Here is a 14,057-nt window from a genome sequence, read left to right on the forward strand (position 1 = left end):
AACCTCCATTAAATGTAAAACAGATTAGTACCCTCACCATTATATGGTAAATCCTGTATAGGTAGTTATTTATTTCCTTGTGATTATCATGTGATGCCATCAGTGAAGCAGGAAGAAGCTTTTAAATAGTGTTTGTTGCCTAAGCTCACAAGGATCAGAAGAACGATTGCCTAATATCAACCTATGAACCTCACTGTGTCATCAAGGTCCAGGTATCAACAGTAATACAGGTGTTAGTTGTACTATAGAGGAAAGAGGGATGTGGAAGTGCCTATGTGAATAAAGAAAAAAGAACAAGAATTAAGCTGAGATTAAATCATGAGAAGAAATGGATTTAGATGCAGTGTTAAGGAGACTAACACAGTTTGTGGAGTCATTCAAATAACAGCAGGAGAAGAAAGTACTAAATAAGAATAGGAAAAATTACTATAATGTTGTCACCTAAAGAAATGCAGTAAACAATGCTATTTCTTTAAGCCATAATATGGCGGAATGGCCACTTCCCATTTCAATGTAAAGACTTGTGAGTTGGGTTGGAATCCGAATAACAGGGTGGTCAGAAAGCAGGACTAACTTTTACATAAACAGTCACTTCTAACTCATACACAACAATTTAGCCTTCATCAGCTTTCAGACAACACAGGATATAATGATCCCAAGCCTGTAAATAAAAACTGTTTGTTGTAGCTCTACAAAGTAAATTATTGCAAAGAAAAAACAGTTTAACTCCATAGGTTTCAACAGTGTTTACATTTAACCTTCACATGGTAAAACCAAGCTAACACGATTTTGGAAAGAAAATATTCATAAATATAAAAAAAGGCAAACAAATATATATCTAAATATATCAAGATACTGCTTGCCTGTAACTGAAATAAATATCAGTGGTAATATAGTGTGTATACTGAACCATGAGAGATGAGACCCTGCCTGTCAAATGGAGGGAAAAAACTGGCTTTCTAAGTAGAAGGAAGTAAAGGTTTCCTTATTCTTAAATCTGAGTTAAAATGGAAAGAAGCAGAAATAAGAAGAGACTTAAAAAAAAGAGTGAAACAACTGTACTACAATTACTAAATCCATGTGTAAGTGTGTGTGTGTGGGCCACGTGCAAAGGAGAAATATAAATTTGCAGAGTGATTGATTAATATAAGAGATGGATTAGGGCAATGTAAACAACAAAGAATCCTGTGTCTGAATGATAGCGTTTGCTACCATAAAACAGAATAACTGCAAAAGGCAAATGCTTAAAACTAGCCTGCAGAATTAACTATATGGTGGGCTTATTTAAAAAGTATGTTTTTTTCTAGAAATTGGCTCACTTCTCTTACCCATTTACCAAATATTAAATGCATTTAGGATAAAATAAAATCTATGCATTAAAGGCAATTTATGATATCTGGTCATATCTCTCCTTTTATTAAAACTGGACTTCCCATTCTGACTTGAAATGATGCACTTTATTAGTATACCGATCTAGCTGATAAAAAAATGACTTGCTATAGGGTTTATTTACACATAATATAAAAGTTAGATGTAAGACCAGATAAGTAACAGGTATCATAGTCTGATTTTAAAGCAGGGCAAGTTATACCTAGCTGTTTACCAATATTTAGTCTGCTGCTACAATTAAGACATTTTCTGTCATTGGAGAACATCCTGGTTGACAGTTTATATACTATAACTAACTGGGAAAGATTCTATTCAGCCAAAGGAGTTGCATTTTTAACACTGTTTTTATAAGTGATGCATAGTATATATTTAACAACAATTTTTTATCTATTTTGTCTGCCCCACTCCATATGTCATAATAATTACTTAATGTCTATTTAATGCAGTCCTGGACTTTGTCACTGTTTTAAACTGACTACCTCATGAGGAAACCTATTCTAGTCAACCACAACAGTTTGTGTCAAATAATGCTTTCAAACCCTCCACCCTTGTTGCATTTGATGGTCTCATTTTAGTTTCCATAAACATTTTCCCTAAGAGAAAATTCCTTCAAATAGTATGTGGAATCTATTAACTAAGTAACTGTCTTATTATTTTGCTTACATGTCTTTTGCCTTTTTTCTTTAAAGCCATAACTATTAACTATGTGTTACAATGAAGATATATGCCAGTATTTTACTTTTATATTGGCTGTCTATAAACTGCCTGTGTCCATTCAAATATGAGATCATCAAATGCAAGTACTATCCAGAATAGAATTTTACTAAAGCTTATATAGCACAATATATATATATATATATATATATATATATATATATATATATATATATATATATATATATTCTTTTCTACTGATAATGGTTGTCCTTATGTATCAGTATATGCCATCAGCTTTATTTTCCAATGTTTTACACTGCTTGTTTATGTTTATGCCATTTGACTTGACAACCCGTATTCAAATGTCTTCATTTATGGATGCTCCTGATTCCCCTTAGATTATGTAATCTTGTCCTGGGTTTATGATTTCAGGAAGCATTATTTGCATTTCATTGCACTGAATTATAATTGCTTATCTCAGAGCATGCCTCATTTCTTTCAACTTCTGACCCATTGTGGAGAACCAACCTTGTTTCATTAGTATCATCAAAAAATTCAAACTTTTCCTTCCAGACATTCTGCATTGGCATTTATATCACTCAAAATAATTTGTTTGCTGTCTAAGTCAACTCTATTTACTATACCACATTTAATCTTACTGTGCCAACTAAATATTATCTATATTACTGCTCTGCTGTCCATAAACAATCATTCTAATTTATTCCTCTTATTTACCGAATCCTACTGGAAAGCATACTAGAGTGTTTCCACAGTTGTCTTCCATCTGGCCAACCCATTTCTAACACATAAACCTGTATAAATCACATGCCATTATAATCATCAATTGCTTTTGAAAACAAGTGCTGTTATTCCCTGCATTAGCCCTAACACGTTGTGCTTGTCAATTACTTCAGACTATAAATGCAATTATGCTTTGCATTTCCCTTTAATAGTAGTAAACCCTTTATTGTAGCAATAGTAACTTTTCAAAGGATCAGTAGTGAGACAATAAAACAAACTTCTCACTGCATTTATGGGAGGAATAAGAGGGAAATGGCAGAAGGGAATGCAGAGAATTCTGTTTAATGAATTGCTTACAAAACACATTACCATCTTTGTAGTAAGACTGAATGGATATGGATTGTTTGACTACATTTATTTTTATTTTTTTTTTATTTTACATTTGTTTACCAGGAGTGTTCACTGGGCCAGAATGAGCCCGTTTTCAGTGGAGGCCTGGGGAGAAAAGCTCCATGGAGACATAAGTACAACATACAGTAAAACTGACATTAATACAACATACAACTAAGTTACAAATTGGATTAAAACTACTATTAGATGCAGCAAGTTAATACTACTCATCTATATGATAAAGATATTTAGCAATCTTAAATGTATCATAACGTTGCATGGAATATAAGGAAGGGAGAAGTAACTGATGATTATGAGTATTTCAGAGGGCAATGTGTAGTAGAATAGTGTTTACAAGTGGTGGCAAGCTGGACATTGAGAGGTAAGTTACAGTGTAGAAAAGAACTGAGGAGGATTATTGTGTGGATGGCATGAGAGATGGATTGTGAAATGAGTGCAAGAGTAACAATGGGTAGTTAGATAAAGATATAGGGTGTTTTTGAAGGAGACAATATCATTGGTGGCTCTGAGTGCTGATAGGAGTGAGTTCCAGAGTTTGGCAATGCAGAAAAAATAGAGAGCCTGACCAGTGGGGAGTATAGGTTTTTGAATGAGTAGCAAGGTCTCATTGTTTGATCTGAGGGGTCTGTTTGAGTGGTATTGAGTTAGAATTGAGGATAGGGCTCATTTGACATTTAAGAGGTTTATAGATTATTTTGTGGGCTCTGGTAAGCTGTTGATAGATGAGGTATTGTGGTAATTCAAGCCATTTTAGTGTGTGAAGTGAGGAACGGTGGTGGGAGGAGTAGTGGCATTAATTGTGAATCTTGCAATCTTGTTATAACAGGTTTCCATTTTGTTTTTTAGATATGTGCAAATGTTTGTGAGTAAGGGGGCACCATATAGTAAGGTTGGTAGTTTTTATTTATTTCTATTTTACATTTGTTGACCGGGATGGTCCGACTGGATACATGTCCATTTTCAGCGGAGGCCCGGGGAGAAAAGCTCCACATTGTCAGTAAGTTACATACATGTTACATAGTTACATATTATTTCATTTAGTAATGCAGCTGAGGAGAAAAATATACAATTTATATAGTGCAACAAAACAGTCTAGCAATAGCAATCACAAAATACAACAGATCTTATACAGATTTTTAAAAACATGTTAGATTAAAAAGACAATAATAGCTTTTGAGCTTAGTTACTATACATTGTTCTTGTTTGGAGTTACAGGTTCCTTCCCTAGGTTGTCCTTTTAGCAAAGGTTTAAGGGCTTCCAATTATGGCCAGAAATTTGTCAAGGAAATATAGGGTTAGGTCTTTTGAGAATAAAAGTTTAAAGTTTTTGAACTTGGATAATCCTGACGAAAAGTATGATCTTGGTTAATTGAGGAGGAGCTAATCTGGGTTAGAGCATTGGCAAAGCCAATGTGACTTAAAATGGAGTTTTAGACTCTTTTTGAATTGGTCTAGAGAGGTAGTAAGAGTGAGGTTGTAGGGGAGGGAGTTCCATATTTTTCCAATGGCGTTGGTAAACAGAGTATCACCCCCTAAGTTATAGGATTTGATTGCTTGTACAAGTAGCCTGTTTGATGAGTGAAGACAGCTTAGACTGGTGTAAGGAATAATAACAATTTTCAGTGCAGGAGTGTTATCAGGTTGTTTGAGAATTTTAAATGCTTCTATGAGTTGGTTCAGCTGGAGAAGGTTTGGTAGTTCTATCCAGCCGAGGTTTTTTAGGTTAAAGAAGTGGTGAGTTCTATAGGGCATACCAGTTGCAAATCTGGCAATATGATTATAACAACATGAGAGGTTGTTTAGGTCAGATTTGTTAAGGTTAGTAAGCATGGGAGAGGTGTATAGATGGGTAGAGAGAAGATGCGAGTGAGCAATGGCCACTTTGGCAATTGGAGTTAGGAAAGTTTTTATCCTGTACAATGACCCGAGTTTCTTGTTAACGGTTTTAATGGTATGGTTAATGTGCATATTGAATCTAAGTTTATTGTCAATGGTAACTCCTAATAGTTTAGTATAGGAGTCTGGGGAGATGATAGTCCCATTGTTGGATTGTATGGTAAAGGATATAGGAGAGGGTTTATGGGTTGGATGGAAGAGTAATAGTTTGGTTTTGTTTGGGTTCAAGATCAGATGATGCCCTGATAGCCAGTTTTTTACTGTAATAAAAATGTGCTGGGTTGTAGATAGTAGGTTAACTGGAGATGTATCAGAACATACTAGTGTAGAGTCATCTGCATATTGAATACAGGTGGCCTCAGAGATGACTGTATGGAGGTCATTAATAAAGACTGAAAAGAGAAGAGGTCCTAATATGGAGCCTTGAGGAACCCCTATGGTATTAGGTAACAGGCGGGAGAGCTTATTCTGCCAGAGTACTGCTTATTGCCTATCAGAGAGGTAGGCATGAAACTAGTCTAGAGCTTGGTTGTCTAAGTACAGGGTTTTCAGAGTGTGGAGAAGTAGCTGGTGGTTCACCATATTGAAGGCTTTAGACAGGTCCAGAAAGAGAGCTGGGGATATTTTTTTGTTATTCCGGTTATGGTTAATTATGTCGGTAAAAGAAAGGAGGGCAGTGGATATACTGTGGTGGGGTCTGAATCCATGTTGTGAATTGGTTAGTAGTTTATTCTGGATGAGATAGTATAGAAGTTGTTTGTGCACACACTTTTCCATGATTTTGTCAAGTGGTGACAATATGGCTATTGGCCTATAGTTTGATAGTTATGTGGATGAGCTGCCTTTATGGAGTGTCATAACATAGGATATTTTCCATATTGGGGGATTGTGGACTCTGTTATGGTTCGATTAATTAGGATTGAGACGGGGTATGCTATGACATCTGCAGCTTTTTGCAGATATTCAGTTGGGAGAAGATCTGCAGAAAGGGTAGTTGGCTTTAGCTTCTTCAATAAGGATCAAATGAAGGAAGTGGAGACAGGTCAGAGGTTAAAGGAGAGTAGTGTCTTGGGTATAGGATCTGTTATTGAGGAGCAGGTAACAGATACTTGGCTGGCTAAGGACGGAATAGTCTTGGTAAAGAAAGTATTAAAGGTATTTGCTACTTCTACTGGGCTTTTATCACATAATGTTCTTGGGGTAGGAGTGGAGGATTTACCTTGTTGGTGAAGATTATTTAAACCCACCCAGAACATTTGAGGGTTGTTTTGATGTTTATATTGTAGTTGGCAGTAATAGTTTTTTTTTGTCAAGTGTGATGGCTTTTTTAGTCTCGTTTCTTAGCTGTTGGAATTTAATACGATCTAGGGGTGACTTGGTAGTACACCATTTGGCCCATGCTTTGTTTCTAAGTGTAGTTTTAGATTTGGAGACTTTTGTTAGCCAAGGTGCTATTTGCGTTTTAGTTTTGATTGATCTTTTTGGAGCATGAGAATTTAGTATGGTTAGAAATGTGGAGTTAAAATTTGTTACAGCCTCATCTAGGGGAAGATACTTTAGAGTTGACCAATTACAGGATTTGAGTTCCATTTGAAATTTTGTAGGAAGGTAGAGGCTCGGGTTTGTTTGGTGGTGGGGCTGAGGAAGGGTTTATGTCATTGTAGGGTTCCTAGGTTTTGGTGTTTTTCTTTTAATGTTGTTGTGAATATGCTGGTCGAAGGTTAAGCTTTCATCAATGGTGACACCTAACAGTTTTGTATGTGAGATGACTTCTAAGGTGGTTTTGTTAAGTGAGTAGATTTTAAAGTCAAGTTTGTTTTTAGAAGTGAATAAAAGAAGTTTGGTTTTATTTGGATTGAGTGCAAGATGGTTATTACTCATCCAGTTTTCAATGGAAGAGAATGTTTGCTGAGTGTGTGTGAGTAGTTTGGGTATGGTTTTGTAGGTGCAGATTATTGTTGAGTTATCTGCATATTGAATAACAGAGTTGTTGGGGACACAAGAGTGAAAGTCAATGACAAAAATACTGAAAAGAAGGGTGCTTAATATGGATCCTTGAGGAACCCCAGTGGGAGTATCTAGCACTGGTGAGGTAGAGGCATCCCATCTAGTGGATTGTTTTCTATTGGACAGGTAGTTGGAAAACCAGAGTAGAGTTGGTAAAGATATCCCCAGAATGGAAAGCTTGGAGAGAAGAAGGGAGTGGGAGATGGTATCGAATGCCTTAGAGAGATCAAGAAAGAGGGAGGAGATAAGTTTTCCTTCATTGCAAGCTTGGTTAACAGTATTTGTGAATGATAGGAGAGCAGTGGTAGTACTGTGGGTGGGTCGGAAACCGTGTTGATAGGGGGATAGAAGATTCTTGTTTAGTAGGTATTGCTGGAGCTGGAAGTGTATGCATTTTTCTAGGATTTTAGAAATGGGGGATAGTATAGCAATGGGGTGGAAGTTAGAGGTGTTAGAGTTATTACCACCTTTATGTAGGGGAAGAATGTATGCTTTCTTCCAGATGGTGGGCATGTAGGATTCCTGGATTGATCTATTTAAAAGTATGCTAACAGGGTAGGATATGGCTGCAGCTGATATTTTAAGGGATTCAGGAGGTAGGCTGTCAGGGGCATTGCTTCCTGGTTTTAGTTTAAGAAGGAGTTTGGTTATAATAGAGGTAGGGATGGGGGGCAGAGAAAATATGCTAGTGGGAGGGTCTGTGGGTTAGTTATTATTGGGGCAATGATTAGTTTGGCAAGGTGGAGGTGGGAAGGAGGCAGTAAGATCACGATGGTTTCTATAAAGTATGAATTGAAGATAGAAGCGATTTCTAATGGTGTTTTTTCTGGATATGGACGAGGGTTAGTTTTAGTACCAGGATTTAATAGTGAGGAAATTGAGCTTCAGAATTGTCTTGGGTTTTGCTTAAAATTATGTTGTAGTTTAATGTAGTGATCTCTTTTATCATTAATGATTAGACATTTTACTTTGTTGAGAAGCTGTCTATACAGTTGGAGGTCAGTGAGATTTGTAGTTCTTTGCCATTTTTTTTTCAGGCTTTGTCTCGAGTGAGCATAGCCTGTCTGGTTCTTTTGGAAAGCCAAATGATGTGTTTTGATTTTACTGTTTTACGATGGAGGGGGCATGGCTGTCTAGGACTTTTAGGAAGGTTGAATTAAAAAATTCAATTGCCTTATCTAGTGGGAGGGTGTTTAGTATTTTCCAGTTAATAGATTTTAGATGGTTGGTAAAGTGTGTGGGTTAAATTGGTAAGGGTTCACCACATTATGTAGTGATGTTGGCTGAGTAGTTGGGAGGTTTTACATATGGCATAGGCTGGTTGGTGGTCGCTGATATTGCAGGGAAGAGTACCCATTTCAGAGAATTTGTTGGGGTCAGAAACTAGGATCCAGTCTATGATTGAGCTGCTAGCATTATTTTTGGTTGGTCTAGTTATTTCTGTGTTAACTGGGTAAAGTTATAGAGGCTGATACTAGGGAGTATGAAAGTGTCTGGCTGATTGAGCCAATTTATATTTACATCTCCCAGTATGATTGCTTCATTGTTAATTTTAGTGGCGATCCAAGCTAAGATAAATGTTATTATTTTCATTGTTGAGAATGATTGTGTGTTTCATGGAAAGTTGCTATTATAACTTAGCATGGAACAAATCAGTAAATTTCCAAAAAAGACATAGCAATACTAGAGCCTTCACTGTGTAATAATTTAAACCTCTTGTAGTGTAGGCTCATGGGAGATATGTAAATGACCCTTTAACATTCAATGTTTCACCTACATGTTTTCTGAATGTCCATGACCGTTTACTTTTTAAGTCTTTACTGGAGAATTAATTTGCATATATCACATGGGCCTCAATAGATATGAAGGTCAGTAGTCACACCACAGTTGTCTGCTATGCATACCATTTCAAACATTTTGAGTGTGCTCCTTGGCTTGTTTAGAAAGTGCAACAGCTGCTGGGACTGCAATATACCCCAAAGAGTTGACTCAGAAGTCAGAGATCTAGGAACATATGCAGACAGTAATCTGGCCTTTAATTAACATGTGGCCAATATATAAGTAAGGGCATTGCCTCCATGAAAGTCATAGTGCCACTTTATTTGACCCTTGTCATACCCATCACTGAGTATAATACCCCCTTCAACATCTACCTGACTAGACATATGCAACAATTGGAACACCTAGAGAGATTCCTTACCAGAACAACCCAGAGAATAAACACATTTTCGGATATGGATCGCCTTAACCCCTATCTCTATACTCTGCCTCCTATAGGTTACCTAGAAGTAATCTATGCCTAGCATACAAGGCATACCCGGGTCCAGCTCTAATGGACCTTTTGCACATCTGCAAAATGAGCAACATCAGAACCACTAGATCCAAGGATTTAAAAATTGATTATGACATAAATAAGACTTGTTGGTGTGACAGATATGCATCTCAGAGGATCCCCATGCTCTGGAACAGGCTAACTATCCACATAAAGCAGAGTCCATCCCTACCATATTTAACGGTAACCTTGACCAATGGGTGGGAAATTGGAAATTCACTCTGAGTCTCGTCCCCTTGTCTCTGACAGACAGTGGCAGACAGTAATACCCAAATGAACATACTCCCCCAATATAATGTCTTGACACTTTTTAACTAGCATACCCCTGCCTAATAAATGCTCATGATACATAGGGACACAGTTGGGTTGGATTGAACACATATGCTTATATAGATCCTGGTGGTCCTTTGCCTAGTACATACCTATGAACCTATGAACATCCTGCAGCACATGCAGAGTGACACAGCATATAAATACCTGGAAGAAACAAAACTGTTGAGGCCACTAGTGGCTCAGAAGGCATACACTGATTCCTATATTATGATGATGGCAAATGTTGATCATCACTCTGCAATGGCATGGATGTTTGGTGGATGATCATAGACCAAGCAGACACAATTGGCATACACTGTTCTACAGATCGAATCACTTCAACCTTAGGCATGCTTTTCTGACACCATTGTAGGGGCACCTCTGAGAGTCATATACTCCTGGACACTGAGTTACACAATATATCTGTTTTCTGTTTGATTATATAACACAGTGCCAAGCAATGACCATTCTTAGAGTCATGAATGTCAAGCATTTCACACTTCCCAATATTCAGGGTCACAGATGGGATCTTAAACAAATTTCAGGAATGCTACACCATCCATCAGTCAGGAGGCATAAAGTCCTGAAACTGTATAGACAAATGGTACACTTGACCAGTGTGTTTACAACATGGAAATTCAACCCTGACTATAGCTGTTGTGATCCTTGACTCCCCCAACTTCCTAGCTGCAGGCATGGTTACTACATCCATATCCCATAAGCAATGTCTCTCTGGTAGCACTGCAGTCATTGTCACTGTGCCCCATACCACCTGTGCAAATGATAATGACTGTGTTCTTTCCACATGTCTGACATGTGTGAGTAAGATAATGTCTGATGTACAACATGACTTAAAATACTTTCTGTCCAGTAGCCAAGGAGGTGTGTCAAAACAAGAAAAAAATATAAAGGACAATCTAAAATTCATTGCATAAGCATATATTAAGAGGCAAAATATTAATTTAAAAATATCATCGTATAAGAATGTCTACACATGTATAGCCATTTATAATTTTGCAACCCACAGAGATATCATATACTTTAGACCTGGTAACAGAGCTGAGTTCAAAATGATCTGCCAGTACAGCTCTTGTTACTTGATTATCATTTCTCCACTCACACCTCTAGTAGATGGGGTAATTTTTCTACTGCAAAGGGCACACATGTACCGAAATGTTTGCAAAAAAGTGCCTGTCTACATACAGCATTCCTCTCATTGTTTACTTTGATATTGTAGACACCTTTACATATTTTAAACTTCAAGTTCATAAGTTCATAGGTTCATAAGTTGGTACTAGGCTATTGGCCCTAGGGCCTATACAAGCCTAGCCATAACAATTCCCTGGCTATTTCTTCCCACAATATTTACTTCCCTGGACCCCTGGCTAGCAGGGCAACTGACGTGATCCACGGGGTAAATTTCCTATCTCCCATCCAGTCATCAAGGTTCCTTTTGAAGAGGGCCAAGGAGGCACTCTGCTTAACATGTAAGTGCTGTCTATTCCAGAGTATGTGGAGTCTCTGTGTCAGGAACCTATCCCTCCAGCATGCTTTGTTCATTGTGATGACAAGGTTTAAGTCCTTGGAGCGTGTGGCTCTGATCTCTTTCAGTTTTGCAAATATAAAAGCCATCACATGATAAACAGACTACAATATACACAACCCCTCTTGTATGGAAATGCAATTATTCCTTGCATGTAATCGGGTCTACTTTATTCCCACAAAAGCTGAATCACTCAAAAACAATTTGCGTGACACATAATGAGTGAAACATGAGTACATCGAATGCACTAAACCGCAAAAGTGGAAATATCACATTGCATAGTTGGCCCGTCTGTGGAATAGCACCATAAGGTAAGTGTGCGATAGTTACGGACCTTAGGGTTAGGGTACGGGTTAAGGTAACTGCATAGACAGGTAATGTATGTAAGGTTTAGTGTAGGGTTTTGTTAAGTGTATGTGTGTGGAATATTTAGTTTGGGTATAGCTCAGTAGGGTAAGTGTGCAGTAGTTACAGACCTTAAGGTTAGGGAGGGGTTAAGGATAGTGCATAGATAGTTTTGTATGTAGGGTTTAGTGTAGAGTTAGAAGTAGGGTTTTGGTGCTTTACTTTAGGGTTAGAAGTAGAGCTTTGGTTAGTGTGTGTATGTGTTGTTTTTTACTCTGTTTCAGTAGGTAATATGTTGCGGGCGGTGGGGTTGGCCAACTATGAGAGATCGAAATTTCAAATTTCGCGGTTTAGTGTGTTCACTGTATTCGCATTTCGTTCATTATGGTTCGTGCGAGTTGTATTCGAGCAATTTGGCTTTTGCAGGAATAAAGTAGACCAGCGTGTAATCACCCTGGTATATCCAGGGACAGTAATACTAAGGGCCACACTGATAAATAATCACTGCTTACATATGCCACACTTTTAAATTAATGTAAATAAAAGTGATGTGTATGCATGGGGTCATATGATTTCTTCATGTGACATGGGTAGTTATAAATTCCATTGGGTTATGGATGTATTTGTTTTGAAGACATCTGATCCTTGTAAAATGACAGTGCTTGATGTATTAATAGTCTTGGTATGTGCGGTGGTTGAAGTAGTTTCCTTTTTATCTGATGTACAGTAATGTCTGACAATGCACTGTAGTTAATAGTCTGTGTGTGCTACTGCATGCATCGGTTTTATTCTGTTTTGTCCTTGCCATGGCCCATAGTTGTGGACCAGACAATGCCTCTATACCACTGCCATCACATAATGAACCCAACTCTGACTTGCATGGGGTACCACTGCAGCCTCTTCTCCCTGTGACTACTTATCTGACTTCTCCTCCACTAGGGCAACATCTGTCAGCCTACACTGCAATGTTCCCAGACCATTGTGTATTACCATATTGTACAGCATGAAACACACCATAAACATCTTGATGGAGATTTCTGGTGTTTACTGTTGCATCCCACCAGATTTATTCATGTAGCAGAAAAATGCTTTCATAAATCCAGACATGCAGGCAACAGTGTTCCACATCCCAAACAGTATAGTATTATTTACCATTTCTATGCTGGCCTAGGGGTTACCAATAAGGGGTTTATCAGTGATAGTTCTAACACATACATCTTGCATCACCTGTAACACATAAAAATAGACAGAGGCATAACTGGTTCAACCAGCAACCTAGGCCAGTACTATGAACCAGCAGCCCATCCCCTCAGTTCTTCAAGTAAAGAGGAAAAAAAAAACACTTCTTTGGAATAAGCCATTTGATACATTGTAAGCTATCAGCTTATTACAGTTAGACTGACCCCCTCCCCAGCTCTTCCATTGAAGAGAAGGAATAAAAATGGACATTTCTTCATCCAGGTGGCTAGATACATGACACCCGTCAATCCCACTACCACCTCAGCCATTCACATTCTATTTCTGTGCCTGCCCCATCCCTCCTTCAGCATAATTGTATCTTTTAAACTGCAGCAAACTGTTTGTTGGAAATGTAGCAAACAGTTGTGGAGTTTCTACCCTGCCTGTATGGAATGCCAAAGCATTCAGATTTTAGTTAAAAATAAATACATAAATGCATTTTTTTTTTTACTTTTAAACAGTAGCAAACTCACACAGAACACTAACATGCTCAGGTTTGCTTGCAAATACAATATTGGGTTTTAAAAAACAATATTGCCTTAAAGACGGATTATGATCATCTGATTGCATCCCCAAAACTTTTCTCCTAGGGCAGTTATACCTCTTGGCCCTCCCTAGCTATGGTATTGACAATGGACTATTTTATATATGGCCTGTTACCTACATCCTTGAAAAGAAGATATCTAGTCACTGCGAATGCCTTATCAGCTAGATGATCCTATGGAAAGTTTCTCAGCAGGAAATACTGGTACAGGTGTGCCAGCTGTGGGAATCAGAGAAACTGCCTAGATGGCAACCAGCTGCTCATCAGCTGGCAGTTAGCAGAGTGGTAGACCTCCTATCTGAGATACTGGACGCCATGTTGGCAGGTGTTGCCTTGTTGTCAATGGATGTGCAGTTAGTGGCCCCTAGTAGCTAAGAAAACTGTGCTGTGTCAGAGCTAAAGCTGGTTCATCTAGTGCCTGGAACAAGTCCCCAATATGGCACCTCACCTCCTCATATCTACAGTTGAAGTTCAAAAAATAAAGAAATAAGTAAATTTCTTCTACTGTTAAACTGTAGCACATTGCTTGTTACACTTGTAGCCATCATCTCACTAAAAATGCAAATCAACACACACAAAGTGCTGAAACACTGAAGAGCATTTCTGTACTGGCAATAACATTCAAAAATGCTAGTACACAA

Source organism: Protopterus annectens, chromosome 17.part0, assembly GCF_019279795.1.
Source record: "Protopterus annectens isolate FY-2018-M chromosome 17.part0, PAN1.0, whole genome shotgun sequence".
In the NCBI taxonomy this organism is placed as follows: Eukaryota; Metazoa; Chordata; order Ceratodontiformes; family Protopteridae; genus Protopterus; species Protopterus annectens.